This window comes from Hemiscyllium ocellatum, chromosome 24, assembly GCF_020745735.1.
Source record: "Hemiscyllium ocellatum isolate sHemOce1 chromosome 24, sHemOce1.pat.X.cur, whole genome shotgun sequence".
Lineage (NCBI taxonomy): Eukaryota > Metazoa > Chordata > Chondrichthyes > Orectolobiformes > Hemiscylliidae > Hemiscyllium > Hemiscyllium ocellatum.
In genome coordinates, this window is record NC_083424.1 from 8,234,183 (window position 1) to 8,248,698 (window position 14,516).

Consider the following 14,516-nt stretch of genomic DNA (forward strand, 5'->3'; position numbering starts at 1 on the left):
TTCATAGAAAACTGGCCTAAGAAAGAGGAACCCAAGTTTAAGTTGGCTTTTGAATTGCAATACGGTCAGAAGGATTTTGGCTTCTGCATCTACAGGACAGAGGGTTGTTTGCTCCCTGACTATCTATCATGATCAATTTACTAAAAGTTCAGAGAATTGATTTATTTTTAATGTATGAATGAAATGAATATTCATTGGACCTATCTGGTAGATATCTTCATACATCAGTATCTTGAGAAACCCAGCAAGTTATAATCCCAAACAAAAACAAAGAATTGTGGATGCTGTTATTAAACAAAAACAGAAGTCGCTGGAAAAACTTAGCAGGTCTGGCAGCATCTGTGCAGGGAAATCAGAGTTAATGTTTTGGGTCCGTTGACCTCTGAACTCTTGATAGCACAATTGATACCTTCCACCATTTTGCTGATCAAGAATTGACTGATGGAATGGTAATTGGCCACGTTGCATTTAGGAGAAAGTGAGGTCTGCAGATGCTGGAGATCAGAGCTGAAAATGTGTTGCTGGAAAAGCGCAGCAGGTCAGGCAGCATCCAAGGAGCAGGAGATTCGATGTTTCGGGCATAAGCCTAAAGAAGGGCTTATGCCCGAAACGTCGAATCTCCTGCTCCTTGGATGCTGCCTGACCTGCTGCGCTTTTCCAGCAACACATTTTCAGCCACGTTGCATTTATCCTGCTTATGTCCAGGGCATAACCTGGACAGTTCTCCACGTTGTTGGGTAGAAGCCAGTGTTGAGTGTACCAGAAGATCTCGGCTCAGAGAGCAGCAAGTTCTGGAGCGCAAGTCTTTGGTACCATTGCTGCAATGTTTTTAGGGCTCAGAGCCTTTGCAGTATCCAGTGCCAACAGTATTTATTTTGATTCTCATGTGGAGTGAATTGAATTGGTTGAAGGGAGGCACCTGTGATGTTGGCCACCACTGCAGGATGCCATCACCGGCATCTCCAAGTCATGACTGCTGTATGAAACAGAGAGCAAGCTCATCCAGTCAGCATTTCTGGCTGAAGATTACTGCAAATGTGTTAACCTTATTTTTTAGTTCTGATGTATTGGTCGCTTTCATAATTGAGGATATTTGGAATCCATGTACGGCAGTGAGTTGTTTAATTGTCCGCCAGTATTCATGAATGGATGTGACAGAACTGCAGATCTTAGATCTGATCTGTTGATGGTGGGATTGCTTAGCTCTGTCTATCACTTGGCTGCTTATGCTGGTTGGCATGAGGTAGTCCTGTTTGGTAGCTTCACCAGCTTGATGCTTCATTTTTAGTTATGTCTGGTGCTCTTCCTGGCGTACCCTCTTGCACTCTCCTTTGAACCGGCACTGATCCCCTAGCTTAATGGTCGTGGCTGAGTGGAAGGTATGCTGGGTCATGTGTTTTTAAGATTGTACTGGAGTGCAATTCTGCTGCTGTTGATAGACAACAGTATCTAATGGATGCCCAGTCTTGAGTTTCTTGATCCATTCAAAGTCCAACCTATTTAAAGCTGTGATATTGCCAGGTAAAACAATGGAGGGCATTCTCAAAGTGAAGGCAGGACTTTGTCTCCACAAGGGCTGTGTGGTGCTCACTGTTACCAAGCTGATCTTGGATAGTTGCATCTGCAGCTGGCAGATTGATAAGGATGTGGTCAAGTATGATTTTTCCATCCTGCTACCCTGACCACCAGTTACAGACCCAGTCTGGCAGGTAAGCCCTTGATACCTGATTAGCTTAAACAATAGTATCAAGCTAATCTTTATGTGGACATGGAAATCTCCCGCCCCATTTTGCACCCTTTCCACTCTGTGTCACTCAACATGAAGTATCACTTCATCAGTTGAGAGAGGACGGTACATGGTTTTGATTTGATTTATTTATTTCATTTGGTTTATTCATTGTCACGTGAATCCTGTTATAAAATAGTGAAAAATCTTGTATGGTGCTGCCACTCTCTGGTGCCATCTTAAACATAGAAAAGTAAACCAAAACATAGAATATAAAGACAGAGAAATAAAGTTCATCCTTACAGTTTTACAATCCTACAATTCTGTAGAATTAGCAGAAGAGTTTGTTGCCCATGTTTAACTTGATGCCGTGAGACGACTTGGGGTCCAGAGTCAATTTTGAGAACTCTTGGGGCAACTCTCCTGACGATCTACCACTGTGCTGCCATCTCTGTTACATGTGTCCTGCTTTTGGGTCAGGACATATGCAGGGATGTTGATGGTGGTAGCTGGGACATTGTCTGTCAGGTATGATTGAGTGTAACCTATGTCAAACTGCTGCTTGACTAGTTTGTGTGACAGCTCTCCCAATTTTGTCACCAGACTCCAGATGTAAGCAAGGGGGCTTTGGTGTGTCAACAGCTGTTTCTGCCATTGTCTTTTGTGGTGACAAACTTGATGCTAAGTGGACCCTCCAGTTTTATTTTGACACTCCGTAGTGATAATGTGCCTGTTGATTTGCTGGACCATTTGAGAGAGCAGTTGAAAGTCAACCACATTGCTGTGGATCTGGAGTCACATGTGGGCCAGTCGAGGTGGATAAGGCAGATTTCCTTCCCTGAAAGGATGCCTGTGAGCCAGATGTGTTTTTCTGACAGTCAGCAATGGTTTCATGGTCATCAGTAAACTCCAGGTCTGTTCCATTGATTCAAATTCCACCATCTACCGTGGTGTGATTTCAGCCTGGGTCACCAGTGCGTTAGCTGATTTTCTGGATTAATAGTCTTGTGACAATACTAATAAGCCATTGCCTCCCCTATTAGTAATGCAATAATTCATGACAGTGCAGCCAGTATGTGTCATGACTTTTCTATACTATAGGTTATGGCATCTTTATACAAATTTGTAGAGATTCAGCAGTTTCCTTTTTCAGATAAAAGTTGAAGTTGATTAAACAAGATTCTAAGCAAGTAATTTTAATTTTTGACTTGTAAATGCGTTTTCCTTGTAGATGCAGTTCAAATTGTAGTGTTTCAGTGCTTTTCATAGGTTTTTGTAAAGAAGTATTTTTTCCCACCAGTTCTCTTGTTCTGAAACAGCTTCTGGCTAAAATATGATGTAATGGGTGCACCTTGGTATACTACGTGCAGGTGAACACTTTTCATGTGAGTTTTTGACAAGTTCAAAACACAGGCAACACAGCAGTGTGTTGTTTTAACCACACACCTAGTTAATATAATTTTAAGGAGTGCTTGTTAGGTGCCAAGCAGGACAGGTAATTTGCGTCGTCTTACTTGTGGTGGTGGGTGGTTCTTACACCCAGTTCTATCATTGCAGCTAATTCTGACTAAGGTTTACCATTGGTATAAAGCATGGAAATGAATAGGTGGTCCAGGCAACTGCTATCAAGCTATCAGGGGATTCTCTTTGGAATTGATTTGAAGGAATTTTAAAAATTTTGAAGTTACAGGTGCTTTCTTGGGCTCGGCATAGTAGAAACCTTTTTGGCTTTATGTGGCCGGCTGGTGTGAGAGGATCAGTGTTGCAGTCTGTTTTCTACCACTCCTTGATTATTTGCCAATTGTATAGAAGCTATTTAAAACAAACTAAAAGTTGCTTATGAAAATTTCCTACCACAGTACGTTATTATTTCTTTGAGCATTTGTTTCAGAATTGACATTGTGTGTTTGCCATCTTTAATTGGAGGTTTGAGTATTGAGTGAACAGTTGTTTCCACATTAATAAATGTGAATCCCATATTGTGTGCTATGTTTAGAAAAAGGATAACAATGATAACAATAACTCTTTGCACTTGTGCATATATATATTAACAGGTCTGTTGACGGAATACCCAGTATATCTAGATCATACTTCCTGTCACAGGGACAGTAAGTATTGGGCTTGAACTGTTTGTGGCAGGTATAAATGGAGTATAATCTTGATAAAGGTGAGATGACTTAGTTTTATTAAAAATTTTAATACAGCTTTATTAGCAAAAGAAATTGGTGTACAAAAGTAAAGGTGTCTTGTGTGTTGTCTTTTTTTAATTGAGACCACATCTCAGGTTTGAACCCCTGAACTTAGGAAGGATATACTTGGCTTCAGAAAGTAAATGGGAGACTAGTCAATTTATCCTTTTTAAAGAAGGAAACGATAGACTAGTTCAGCATTCCATACTTTTAAAGGTTTGGGAGGTGATTATATTGAAATGTCACTTTTTTTTTAAAGCAGTTTGATAGCTTAGATGCTGGAAAGATACTTCCTGTACCAAGGAAATCTTGAAATAGTGGTCATAGTATTCGAATAGTGGGTTGGCTATTTGGGACTTGATCAAGGAAAACTTTCTTCGCTTGGAGAGTTATGCATGTTAAAATTCTTCACTACACGAAGCTGACACCAAGTGGAGGATATTTGAGCCAAAGACCAACCTCTTCCTGGTACTTGAGCCATCAAGACAAAAAGAGAGAGAATGGCAAAACAGGCTCAAAGCTGAATAGCCTACTCTAGCACTGACTTGTGGTACTTTTATGCTGTGCTTTTTACTGTTGAGAGTCACTGCCCTTGACATTACAGCTACACTTAACAGTGATATCAAGGAATCCTAGCAAATCTAGGTCATTGGGACTTAGATGGGGCCTCCTGCTGGTTTGAGTCATATGTGGTGCAAAAAAAGATGCTTGTAGTTAAGAACGCAAGGCACATGAGTGGAAGTAAGGCCATTTGGCCATCGAGCCCAATCTGCCACCACTCTCTGACTGAAGAGAGGTTGATGAAGGGCAGTCATCTTTCGTTCCAGGATATCTCTGCAGCGGTTTCCAGGATAGTGTCCTCTGGCCAAACATCTTCAGCTCCTTCATCAGTGACATTCATACCACCATAAGGTCAGGCACAGTGGTTAGCAATACTAGTAAGCCATTGCCTCCCCTATTAGTAATGCACCAGAGCGCCAGAGACCGGGTTCAATTCCCGCCTCAGGCAACTGACTGTGTGGAGTTTGCACATTCTCCCCGTGTCTGCGTGGGTTTCCTCCGGGTGCTCCGGTTTCCTCCCACAGTCCAAAGATGTGTGGGTCAGGTGAATTGGCCATGCTAAATTGCCCGTAGTGTTAGGTAAGGGGTAAATGTAGGGGTATGGGTGGGTTGTGCTTCGGTGGGTCAGTAGGGACTTGTTGGGCCGAAGGGCCTGTTTCTACACTAAGTAATCTAATCTAATCTAAAAGTGGTAATCATGAGCAAACGTTCAGCACCATTCCCAACTTCAGCTTCATATGCCAAAGAAGCCCATGTCTAAGCACAGCAAGACCTGGAAAATATTCAGATTTGGACTGACAAGGGGCAAGTAACATTTGTGCTACACAAGTGCTAGGCAATAACCATATCCAGTGAGAGCAAATCTAACTGTCATCCCTTGAGATTCAGTGGCATTACCATTGCTGAATCAACATTGATGGAGTTACCATTGACTAAAACTCATTTGAACCAGTCATATAAATACTGTGGCTGCAAGAGCAGATCAGTGACTAGGAATAATGCAACAAGTAACTCTCCTTATAACTCCTAAAGTCTGTCCATCATCTCCAAGGCACAAATCGGAAGTGTGATGGAATACTCCCCCAACTTAACCTGGATGAATGCAGCTCTAGGAACACTTGACACCATCCAGGACAAAGCAGCCAGCTTAATTCACAATGCATACATGAGCACTCACTCCCCCCACCACCACTGTACAGTAGTTGTAGTAGTGTGTACATTTACAAGGTGCACTATAGACGTTCACTATTTTCCAAATTCGTGATCAAGGATAGGTTCATTGGAATAGAGACAAGAGACGTTTGCCATCCTGCTTTGAAAATATATTGTTGATCATTCAACATCACTGGGTCAAAATCCTAGAGCTTTTTTATCCCATTGTGGGTGTCATCACAATAATTTGACCACATTGGGACAAGAAGGACAGCTCACCACCACTACCTCTCGGGCAACTAGGGATGGGCAGTAAATGCTAGGCCAGTGAGTGAGGCCCACACCTCTTTGTTCTTTTTTACAAAGTTGTTAGTGGAGCTGCCAGGTTTCTTAAATTACCACTTTAATATTAGATTTTGGGATAATTCGTGTAAAGAAAACTGCAATTGTACTACCTTTTTAGAATCATAGTTGAATGTATGATGGCTGAAATAAAGATGTTCCACCTAAACCCACTGGCCAGTTCCTGGCATGTTATCTTGTACTTTTAAATTCGTTTAAATTTAAAACCTCTGGTCATTAAACCTCTGACAAAAGGAAATTGGTGCTTCTGAACAATTGTGTGTAGGCCCTCATAAGTTATCTACTTCAATTAACACCTGTACTTAAGAACACATGAACTCAGAATTAGAACAGGCCATTTTGGTTATGGAGCCTGTTCCACCACTTAATAGGTCTGGGCTAATCTGATTTGTGACCTCCCATTCTCATTTCCTGCCCAAATCTGATACCATTTGGCTTCCTTTTCAGTCAATAATCCATCTACCTTTTGCCTTAAAAATGCACCATGACCCAGTCTTAAATATAATTAATGACCTGGCCTCCACTGCTCTTTGAGGAAGTGAATTTCAGATTTGTCATCATCTGAATGAAAAATCTTCTCCTTGTCTTCATAAATAGATAAATAGACTTTATCCTTACTCTCATAAGAGAACCTCCTTTTGCATTCACCCTGCCTTTTCCCTTCTAGTAAGTAGAGAGCAACCTTGCCAATGTTTCTTTATAAGATAATCCTTCACCCCATTAATCAATCAAGAGAACTTTTGTTTCTAATGTGATAATGTTTTTCCCTAAGTAAGGAGACCAGGACTGTGTGCAGTACTCAAGATGTAGACTTAATGACCAACAAAGTGTCTGTACTTTTAAATTCTATTGTCCATGCAATAATTCACAAAATAGAACCATGTTATAGGTGTAATTTAAATCCCTGATTTTGTTGGTGTTACGCAGGACATTAATGAGCCTATATATTTATTCTTCCTTCTCCCTTTAAACTGTTTTGGAGTGTTTCTGGCCAGCAGGGTGATTGATGCTTTTCTATTCTTCAGTTTAACCCACATTGTCTCATTTGACCTTGTGTGGCTTGGGGCCAAATAATGTTTGATAATGCTCCTCTGAAATGTTTGAGTGCTTGACTTTGAAAAAGGCACTATATAAATTCAATTTATTGTTGCAGTATTTGCTCCGCATTACTGGAGCTGACGTTAAGCTGCAAATAATTGTGTCCAAGTGCTGGAATGTTGCTGTTTGGTTATTTGCAGCTGTTCAGCTATGTGACCACACTCCCCACAGCTGCCTGTTCAAACTGTGTAATTGATGAGATGGAGCATTCTAGACCAGATGCGAGCATTACATTGCACAAAATTTGCAGATTGAAATAGCCAAGCCCTTGCCTCATTTGCACCTCAGCTATCAGCCTAACAATTAGCAAATTTGCCAGTATTAACATGGAGGATTGAAACCAGTCCTTCTGTGTTTTATCAAGATCTCCAAAACTCAGGTGCAGTTTTCTTTTGGATCTAGAAGATCCAACAGCATTGAGGAAGAGGGTGACAAAGTGGTGATGTCACTGCAGCTCAGTTTAACGCATACTTTATCCCAGTACAGTTCAGACAGCAACAGCTGATGGAATATAAATTTCATGAATAAATCTGGAGCATTGTTAGATTCGGTAACAATGACTATTAGCATGAATTGTTCTGGAAATGTACTTTTTTCACCAATATCCTGTCAAAAACATCTGCCAGCCTTTCCCGATCTGACTTATGTGTAACTGTAAATCCACAGTAAGATGGATGGTTCTTGATTGTTCTCTACAATAGCCCAAGAAGATACTCAGTTCAAAGGCAATATAGGATAGACATTACATTTTTGCTTTGGTGGTGATGTCCATGTCTCACAAAACAATGAAAAATTGGGCAATTTTAAGAATAGAAAATTGATCCCATGTTAAACTATGTGGACTTTCCTTCTGAGCAGTGTCCAGATGCTTGAGTCATTGCTGTACACATTTGCTGAGTAAATTTCTCCTGTGGCCATTTAGGATCAAGTCCACTCAGTTTTACTTTGCATCAAGGGCGTTAATTGAATGAAATTCTTTGCTTTTTGAGTTATGGCTCACATGTTGAGAGTCCAGTATTACTGTTCTTAATGTGCTGTTTCATCTTTTGAAAATCATTTATCAGCCATGATTGAATGGCAGAGCAGTCTCATTGGGCTTAATGGTCGAATTGTTGCTCCCATGTCTATTGCCTAATCAGGGTGACTAGAGAGATAAGGCAAGTGAAAGGCATTTTAATATTAGGAAGCAAGGCAAGGAGGAGAAATGTGGTTTTTCTGAAGAAATTAAGTAATATGTGCATAAAGCAGTTCACGTAGTCATAAAGATATACTGCAGACCTTTGGGACCAATGCATCCATGCTGACCAGATATCCCAACCCAATCTAGTCCCACCTACCAGCACCTGACCCATATCCCTCCAAACCCTTCCTATTCAGGCACACATCCAGATGCCGCCTTAAATGTTACAATTGTACCAGCCTCTACCACTTCCTCCGGCAGCTCGTTACATAACATGCTGCAGCCTCTGCGTGAAAAAGTTGCCCCTTAAGTCTCTTTTATATCTTTCCCCCTCACCCTAAACCTATGTCCTCTAGTTTTGAACTCCCCAACCCCAGGGAAAAACTTTCTGTTAATCCTATCGATGCCCCTCATGATTTTATTTATTTAGACATTTTTATTGAAAATTTAACATGTTTACAAAAGAAAAATAAAAAAAATCCTAAGTGTAAACATTGATATACAGTTAAATCTTAAATAAATGATAACCAAAATCTGTCAAACAAGAAAAAAGAAATATCAAAAGAAAATAAAACAGAACTCAACTAACAACTCATCTAACTTACAACTGAGCAGAGTGTATGATGAAAATTTTTACATTATTCAAGAGGGGAAAAAAACCCAATGGATAACACACAAATTGAGCAGTGATATACATACTCAGAATGTGTTAACATCAGATCACAACAAAACCCCTTTTCATGCGGGATTCCTCTTCCAATGGGCCCCGGACCAGCCAGGTTCACCCCCTCAATTAAATAAAGGCCCTTGTAAGATGACCGAGATATCTGTTTTTGTGTAATTCAAGAAGGGCTGCCATATTTTATGGAGTAATTTGGTTTTTCTCCTGGTGCACCATGTTTGTGTGAAGTCAGGGGGAGTATATTCCATCGTTATTCTGTGCCAACTCGAAAGTCCATGAGGGCCCTCAGCCACCCAGTTTACCAAAATGTTTTTCCTTGCACAGAAAGAGAGAATGGAAAATAATCTCTTCCCTGTCATAATTTCAGGTGTTCTTTATCCAATTAATGCCTTTCCTATAGGAGAGCTATATTGATCTTTTCTTTCTTGAGGTTTGATAATATTCTCCTCCTTTTGATTGGTGAATTACTCCACGTGACATTGCAGGTGCACCATTTAATTGACTTCTCATCGAGTTTAGAGATTATTTCCGTGAGGCTCGCCACCGTAGGTAAGTCCCCCGGGGCAGCTGTGGACGTCTCTGCTGCAACTGGGGAGGGTGTGGGAGAGGTTCCTGCCTGCTGAGAGCTGCGGGCTCCTTTCCCCCTAGTCATTTTACAGGATACTGAACTGTTTAAATTTAGTATTAAGCCATTAATTACATTATTTAAAACTATTTTAAATGAGTGTGGTGGTGGTGGGTGGCCCACTTTGGTCTTGGGAGGAGCACTATGGACTCAGACTTGCTGTGTCACCACCATCTTGGATCTCCGCTCCTCATGATTTTATAGACCTCTATAAGGTCACCCCTCAACCTCCGACTCTCCAGGGAAAACAGCTGCAGCCTATTCAACCTCTCCATACAGCTCAAATCCTCCAACCCTGGCAACATCCTTGTAAATCTTTTCTGAACCCTTTCAAGTTTCACAACATCTTTTCGATAGGAAGGAGACCAGAATTGCGCACAATACTCCAAAAGTGGCCTAACCAACGTCCTGTACAGCTGCAACATGACCTCCCAACTCCCGAACTCAATACTTTGACCAATAAAGGAAAGCATACCAAAAGCTTCCTTCACTATCCTATCTACCTGTGACTCTACTTCCAAGGAGCTATGAACCTGCACTGCACAGTCTCTTTGTTCAGTAACAGTCTCTAGGACTTTACCATCCAGTGTACAAGTCCTGCTAACATTTGTTTTCCAAAAATGCAGCACCTCCAGGTTATCTAAATTAAACACCATCTGCCACTTCTCAGCACATTGGCCCATCTGATCAAGATCACGTTGTAACTGCTAAACTGTTAGTGGAAAATATTTGAGTCTGTTATAAAGGATGTAATAGCAGCATTTTAGATATGCAGAATATGATCAAACAGAGTCAACATTGCTTCATGAGCGGGAAATAATCTCTGACAATTTAATAGAATTTTCTTTTGAGGAGGTAACAAACATCTCAGGAGAGTAACCGGAGCGGGTGTCTTGGTGCAGCACTGGCCTGGCCTGTCAGTGGAGCCAGGGACTTGTGTTTGCAGTAGGCCGGAGCAGGGAGTAATGGAGTTGGCGAAGCAGCAGCTGCAGCGATCGTGGTGTGGTATGCCTGGAACAGGCACTTCTGGCATCATTGCGAAGTCAGTGGAGCTGGAGAACTTCTGATTGCGGGGCAGGTATGACGTAGTCATGGGACTCAGTGACTGTGTCGTTGAGGTGGGTCCAGCAGTGATGTGGTGACTCCTACATGGTGGGCCTGGTGCAGACGGTGGCGAGGGAGATGTGGTAGCGCAGGTGAGCCAGCTCCAGACTCATGGGTGAGGTTTTGATGAAGATATAGATTCTATATCAGTTATAACCAAATTAATCAATTCAAGGCAGGGTTTATAAAGGGGAAGCGATGGACTTTTAGAAGTTGCTTGACTGGGTTACCATCGTTAGGATATTTTATGGGATTGGAGATGATATGTTAACAGAGATTGACAATTGACTAACCAATATAAGTCAGAGTTGGGATAAGCAGGAGGGCATTTTCAAGATGGCCAGCTATCATTAGTGAGATCCATTAGGATCAGTGCTAGGGCTACAGATATTTGCAATATGTTATTGACTAAGATAAGGAAAGTCAATGTGAGATAGCCAGGTTTGTGCATGGCATTAAAATAGGTGGGAAGACAAGTAGTGAGGATGGTATAGTCAGCAGAGTGATGCAGACAAGTAAATCAACGAGGTAAGTACTTGGCAGATGGAATATTATATGGGAAAATGTGAAGTTATGCCTTTGGCAGGAAAAATGGAGGATTTGTTGTAGAGGGCAATGTTTTTCTTGTATTATAGTTCTGTGGTGTTACCTATCTGAAATTTAAGTAACTTGTGACTTATTCAATTTCAATATTTGGGAGATGGCAATTTCCAGCAGTTCAGGCATCTGATTTATTGAGCTATTGCTGTGCAATATTCTGTGAAGACAAGTGAGTGTTTCTGGTTTCATATTTCTTAATATTGTCGTTGCAGTAAACCAGAATCCGTGGAAACTTCTCAAGAATTGTTCATTTGTTAATTGATTGATGCTGCCTAATTTTACTGATGGGGTGGATGTTTGTAACTTGGTAGTTGATCATGGAAGTTTTTTATTTGGAATTAATTCTGATCTCAACAATTCCAAACATTTGGTGCTATGTGTTTTGCTAGCCGGCAGTCCATGAGCATTTAACCAGATTGACTGTGTGACCAACTCATAACAACTAATTTGCACGACAAATGCCCTTTTGAAAATGTGTTTTGGAGATTCATGACTTAACTTTTACTCTGGTGAAATATCTCTATTTAATTTGGGAGTATTTAGTTTGCAGAAAGCCCAAGTGCTTTAGCAAACTGAGCCACTAGCTCAAATGCACGACTACCTTTAATATTGTGATTCACAGCAGGATAAACTGAAGAGCCACAATCGTAAACAGTTTTTTTTCACTGTGCTAAGACTTAACATGCTTCACAGTCAGATAACTAGAAATGGACTTTCAGTGGCAGAAGGGTTAGCAATGATTGTTGAAAACGGGTCAACAAAGCAAATATTAGGATTGAGGAAAAAATGATTTTGGTCAGGCTCAAAGATTTATCCAAATCATTTTATAATGTGGTTTAGAGGAGTGAAGGCATCGCCATGATATGAACTGAAATGGACAGATGAAAATGCTGCAGAGGGAGAGAGAGTTAGTCTCATTTATTAATTATTGCACGAGGCTGAGTTTTAAGAATTTGTGTTGGCATGTGGATAGCAAATGGAATTTCAATTCTGATTTGAGTGATGTGAACAAGTTGGAGTTTGTGAATGAGTGGAAAACTGTCAAAACTCTCGGGGTGTCAAAAACATGACTAAGTAGTGTATAGTGGAGTTAGAAATGTGGAACTTTGGTGGCTGGATGGGTATTTTGAAGTGAATTTTGATAATCCGAACGTTCGAGGTGCATGTTCCCTCTGGGTTCAGTCTACAAGAGGAGTGGAGTTGATTCAAGATTTATTTCTGCTAAAGCAAAAGAGGGCTGGCTTTATCAATTGAAGATAGATCTTTTTCTCAGAGACTTTGTTGGATAAATGATTGCTGCAAATGTGTTGCTGGTCAAAGCACAGCAGGTCAGGCAGCATCTCAGGAATAGAGAATTCAACGTTTCGAGCATAAGCCATTCCTGATGAATGGCTTATGCTCGAAACGTTGAATTCTCTATTCCTGAGATGCTGCCTGACCTGCTGTGCTTTGACCAGCAACACATTTGCAGCTGTGATCTCCAGCATCTGCAGACCTCATTTTTTACTGGATAAATGATTGGATGATGATCAAGGCAACGTTGTTATAAATGCTTTCCACAGCCTATTTTGGTACTTCATTTGGAACAACATATAACATGTTTACTCATGTTAAGTTTTAATGATACGGGCAAGCAAGTTTACTGCTGAGTGAATCTGCTACTTTACACTGTCTTTATTTTAAGAATTTGTAATATTTAATCACTGAAACAACTTGCTATCCATTTAAAAATGCTGAAATGAGGCTTCTTATTGTTTCAGAAATGTTGTAATTGCACCAGGTTGTGTTGTAGGTTCTGATGATACTATTTTGCCTCCTCTTACATCCAGATTGTACCATTCCTGCCTTTGAAGAGACACTGACTTATTCACTTTTTAAAATATACTTCCAGTCTCAATTTCAAAGAATGTTTTCCACTTTTAGTTCAGGTGTCTATGAAGTCAGCTGCAGTGCTCAAGAATATCCATCAGTTTTCCCCACAAAGTGCACACGCTGTTTTGATACAGTTGCACTCCACTGTCGAGAGTCCCAAAAAGCTTGGAAGGATTTGAGCTATAGGGAGAGGCTGAACAAGCTGGGTCTGTTTTCCCTGGAGTGTCAGAGGCTGAGGGGTGACCTTATAGAGGTTTACAAAATTGAGGGGTATGGGTAGGATAAATAGACAAAGTCTTTCTTTTACCTGGGTTGGGGGAAGTCTAGAAATGGAGGGCATAGGTTTAGGGTGAGAGGGGAAAGATATAAAAGAGACCTAAGGGGCAACTTTTTCACGCAGAGGGTGATAGGTGTATGGAATGAGCTGCCAGAAGATGTGATGGAGGCTGGTACAATTGCAACATTTAAAAGACGTCTGGATGGATTTTTGAGTAGGAATGGTTTGGAGGGATATGGGCCAGGTGCTGGTAAGTGGGATTAAATTAGGGGTTGATATCTGGTTGGCATGAATAAATTGGACTGAAGGATCTGTTTCCGTGCTGTACATCTCTATGACTCTATAAATTGGGGGTAATTTACACTTATAGATTAATGGTAATATTCCTGCGGCTTCCTCAAGTAGAATTGTTTGAATAATTAGTGCAGTGAACTGTCAATTCCTTTAGTGCTGTTGATGTCTGGTTTAGTTAATTAATCATCACCTAAGTCTCCCACTGAAAACTGATTTTCATTTCTTTTCTTTCATTGCCAATCTGCCACCATTGAGTCATCTATCAAAATGCTGTCATGAAGTGTTACATCAAAGTGACTTAGTTGGCTGTATCACTTTTTCAGTCTGTTTTAGTTGGTGACTCATTCTCTAATTTTTGAATCCCTGGAGAAAGCACCTATTTCCTTTTTTTTTTCTTTTCGTAGTCTTTACTGTATATCATTGTAGTGATTTGTTTCAGTCAACATTAATCGATTCCCTTTAGATACCTGTCCTGAGTTGTCACAACATCCTGTTGCACTGCAATGGATTAATTGCTGGACCTTTAGCCATGCTTTGCTGCCTGAGAGCAATTAAACATTTTTTAAAATTCTTTAGCCTTTTTCATCCGTATCATGAGACAAATCAACAGCTGCTGCTCCTTACCACGATGTCTCCATGCTTAATCTCCTTTATCCATCATGTTCCCAAATGACTACTTGGGATCTCCAAATGGAATTTCCACATTTCCTCCATGGCTAAGCTATTGACTTTGTTCATCAGTGCCAATTTCTGCCTTACCTCTGTGCATCTGTCTGTCTGTCTCCCTCTTCGC

The 14,516-nt window shown here is 40.7% G+C and overlaps 1 protein-coding gene across 11 annotated transcripts in view; it reads left to right on the forward strand.

Moving 5' to 3' along the window:
* Positions 1-14,516, forward strand: part of arvcfb (ARVCF delta catenin family member b) — a 323,925-nt gene that overhangs the window by 119,421 nt on the left and 189,988 nt on the right. The window lies entirely within an intron of this gene.